Consider the following 4,684-nt stretch of genomic DNA (forward strand, 5'->3'; position numbering starts at 1 on the left):
AATTCTGTATAATTGTGCATTACTACAAATTATGAAAAATACTTTCATAATATTTAACCATTGAAGGAATGAAATAGGTGCTGATGTTTATTAGGCATAGCCCATCCCTTACACATCTAAAAATCTATTACTAATTGCTTGTGAAAAAGAGGTAAATAGTTTCAAAAATTTGGAGGTGTGTGTAACCCTACTTCTGGAATAATTTTCTATGACAAATTAGGGCTTTAAACACCACCTTTTGGCAATTTAGGAGAGACTTAAATACAAGGCAAATTAAAATTGCCCTGTTAGGTAATGAAGCCAACTCCAGTTTTTCCATGACTAATTCCACCAAACAACCTAATTCATACTTCATATTTCTAACAAATGACCTTACTCCTATCGACTAGAAAATTCAAATTGTTTCCAAATACCAGATCCACTTCTACCTAATATCCAATAACAGAAGATGATCTATTCTGCTACTACTTTATCATCAAGATCAGAGAATTGTTTAGTAAAATAATATGGAAAAAAATGGATGTTGCTCATATTCTATGGGATGTAAAAAGGGTCTTTCATGCCATGGCATTCAAAACGAAGAATTTTTTTTAATTATCGCAACACCACCTGGACTTTTTTAACAAACCTCAAGAAAATAATACCCAACTTTAGATGTCTTAATGAAGAATAAAGATGCTTTTGATGAAACAAACCCATGAAATAGAGAAAGGTAAACTCAAAATAATAATACACACAACTTGCAAGAAATGGTCAAGGGAATGAGGGATATCTCCACTTATTCAGATTTAACATTTACATTTACATAGAAAAGAAATAAATGAAAGTTAAAGAATATAGTAGCATTTATAGAAGAAGGAAGAAGCGGTTTTTGCTCAAACCCTAATATAAAACAAGGCTGGCTCGATAGCATTAAGCTTCGTCAGACGTATTTGGTTTGGGGCGCAAAAAAGTGTGTATAATTTTTTTAGGAGAAATTACTTACCACCACAATTTATTTTTGTAAAACTTAAATAAATCCCGTGATGTTTACCCCTAATTACATATTATCCCTGTAACGATCAAATTTTTTTGATGAAATATGTGAAATTTGTAATTTTGTATGATTTAATTTTTTTTTCCCTCCCCGTAGTTAGATTGTGATATTTCTGGGGTGTGGGAGTGATTGACACGATTCTCGATGCATTTTTGTACCATTTATGTGATATTGTGATTTTTTATGGTTTCGATGGCCTTATTACGGACTTGTGTGGTTATCTTTTGATCCGTGTGATGTATGATTGAATGGACTACGCCATCAGCTCTGGAACATCAATTTTGCGCTAGGTAGGCCTTTGTATCAGGTCCTGATGCACCCGACCTTATTTCGACCTGTTGGTCGAAAAGTTGAAAAATTAAAAATATGGATGTGGGACTCATATTTGGTCAAAACGACCTCAGATGAAAATTTTAAATTTTTCAACGCTTCTAGAACAGAAAAATTGTGATTTTGAATTTCGAGGGTCTATTCTGTGAAAAAAACTTTTTTTTTTCAAAAATATGATATTGTCATTGAGTCCAGATCATCGAATTTAGTGTGGTTACATAGTTCGTTTGCATATATTCGAATGAATCATGGGCACCCCGTCGAAGTCTATTTGGACTTAGAAAAATTTCACTATAGTAGATTTTTCTGCAATATATAGAAATTTTTGTCCTCTTTTTTGTCCATTTTGTCTATTTTTTCATCTTAAAATAGTATGAGAGCTTAAAAGTGAAGCTTGTGGGTGCTTGGAAACTAGATTAACATTTATTTCTTGATTTTCTTACGGATTTAAGGTAGGAAATCACTCATTTTCTTAGTAATTTCTGAGAATATAGCCTAAAAATCCCCCAACCTATATCCAAAATCTCAACTACATACTCAAACTTTACATGAGTCTCATCACACCTCTGAACATTTAAAAAAAAATTATTTGCTCTCCAAATGCTTAGGTGGCAAAGTGAGTGCATTTCACTCTCTTTGAGAGAGAGCGAGCACGAAAATTATATATTAAAATTTTATTTGTAATATTTCTTTACATAAATATATGCAATTTTAATTATTATTTTTTATTCAGTTTCTTTTTTCTTCTTCTTCTTCACTCTCACAAAATAAAAAGCTTCAAAAATTCATCAATAGTGTCCAAGATTAATCTCTCATCTTCCTCATCTCCAATGGATCACATCAATTCATTTTCTCTTTTTCTTTCACTCTCTTTCACCATAATACATTTGCCACGTAAGCTCTTGATTATTTTTTATTTTGATTTTCTTTTCTCTCTTCATCAATGTTAAGATTTTCAAGAATCCACTTTTATTCTTTCATGGCTTTGCCTCAAATCGAACCTTTCACTTGCAAGCCCCATTTAAATTTTAGTAATTTCTTATTAATCCCCTAATATGAGTTTTTCTTTCAAAAAATTTTGACCCAAAAATGACAAAGAAAATAACATCAAAAGCTAAAGTTGATGTTGTTCTTTTGTTGCTGAATCGAAGTTCATAATTCTAATTACGCACAAGATCAATTAATTAGTAGTTATATAGCAGATTTAGAAAGAATACAAAAAATTAAAAGTCACAAGAACTGAAAAACATGACACGAATTATACCAAAGATAAAAACTTTTGATGAATTTTTATTCTCATATTCATCACTAGTTTTCCTCATTTTGGTTCTTAAGGGTTCTAGTATCATCCTCTTCCCCTTCATTTTTCTCCATGGTAGTAGTGTTCATTTTCCACCAATTTTTTTTATTTTTCTGGTCTGAAATTTGCCATGAGTGAATTTGGAGCTTTTTCGATATTCATTTTTCTTCTTCCGTTCTGATGAAAGACTGCTAGTAGATGAATGTTAATTCGTATTAATAAGAGTCAAAATTAGGATGCAGGGGTATCATGAACTTGCTCCCATATCTTGAGATCCATTGGAGCTACAGTACTCACTTGGATATCGATTCAATTTTGAATTGTCACTAATTAAATACATAACAATTTTCATTTAGTTGATACTTGTTAGAGAAAAAAAAGGTTTGAGGTTAAAATGGTGTTTTATAGTGATTTAGAATGAAAAAAATTGCTTAGGAAGAAGAAGAAAGAGAAAATTCTTAAGAAATAATAATAATAATTGGTGTAATACACATGTCAAGCGCGCATGTTTCACCACAAGACACATGACTGGCTATGCCCTTTTAGGGTGGAATTTATTTTATTTAAATTATTTCAGGAGGGTAATAGGACCCCTGTAAAGTTGGAGTGTGTAGTTGAGAATCGGGGTATAGATTAGGGGGGCATTTGGCTATGTTCTCAGTAATTTCTTGATTAATTTTTCAAAATTCCAAAAATCTTAGGGCTTGATTTTAAATTCCGATTTCACTTCTTTTTACTTAAATAATATTTTAATCTTATTATTACTAATTTTTCATCAATTTAATCTTCAAAACATTCTGATTCTTGATTTTAACCCGGATTTCAAAGATTTTATTCGATAAAGCTTAAAAATATTTTTTTTATTTGAACCTCATTTTTACTTGATTTGACTTGAATTTTCAGCTGTAGGTTCCTAAAAATGTGAGGAACACATTTTTAAAGTGAAGTTACAATTTTGTTCTTTTTTAAAAACCCATTCTAGGGGTTCATTTTGACACCAAATTAAAAGTAGTCAATATGGGTATTGTTAGCTTTGTTTTAACATGTAGATTCTATATTTCTTGATTTTTGTTAATTTTGGGATCATTCTTGGAAAGTAAGGTCATGGGTTTAAAGTATAGCGAACTTGTTTCGACATTCGAGGTAGGTTATGGCTTAACTCTTTAGACTGGGTTAGGTAGTTAATTTGTATACGAAAATACATGTTAAGAGTGGGACTAATCACAAAAATTGGCTATCTATATGTTGTGCTCGTGTGAGGGCCTATATGTGTTGTAATTATTGAATTTGGACATTATGTGATATGTGTGACCGTGTGGGATCTTATATAATGTTGATATCCCTAAATATACATGAACAATCATATTTTGTTGTTAAAAATATCTGTTGTGGTACCTTTGATGTATTGTGGTATATTCATACTTTATCGGCATATGAATCATGTGGAAATAATAGATGGATACTGGCTCACATGGTTGTGAAAATGTAACATTATGGTTAATTGTAGAAATACATCATGTAGATTGGTTGTGGAAATACACATTGTGATTGGCTGTGAACATTGCATCAATATTCTTATGTCATCACACGCATCATTTCACTTGTTTGTTGTATGTTTAGTATATACTTGTTGATGCTGTTTTTCATACTTGATTTGTGTCTTATGTTCTCTGGAAATACTGAAAATACTGCAAATACTAGAAATTCTAGAAACACTAGGAACATCGAATTATATAAACCCTTCCCGGGGGATATGTCGGTGAGGAGATATTGATATATGGATTGTATATGGATTGATGAACCCTTCATGGATTCCACGTTGGGAGGCTTGCCTCCGTGGTTATATACAGAGATTGTACAAAGATCTTAGAGGTTGTGCGACGACCTCATGCATCATCATTATCATATACATTGTACTTTTTTTTATTGTATTTATGTTGTACTTGTATCGCCATATGAACTTGTCATCTGTCTATTTATTCTATATCTTGACTTGTAAATGTATAATTGTTCTATCT

General features: G+C 31.4%; 1 non-coding gene across 1 annotated transcript; it reads right to left on the reverse strand.

The window, feature by feature from the left end:
* Positions 1-521: 521 nt before the first annotated feature.
* On the reverse strand, positions 522-607 carry LOC124889177. Its single transcript, XR_007047789.1, has one exon. It is a non-coding gene; the product is annotated as a small nucleolar RNA snoR8a (small nucleolar RNA).
* Positions 608-4,684: the final 4,077 nt, after the last annotated feature.

The sequence above is a fragment of the Capsicum annuum genome, chromosome 11 (assembly GCF_002878395.1).
Source record: "Capsicum annuum cultivar UCD-10X-F1 chromosome 11, UCD10Xv1.1, whole genome shotgun sequence".
NCBI lineage: Eukaryota > Viridiplantae > Streptophyta > Magnoliopsida > Solanales > Solanaceae > Capsicum > Capsicum annuum.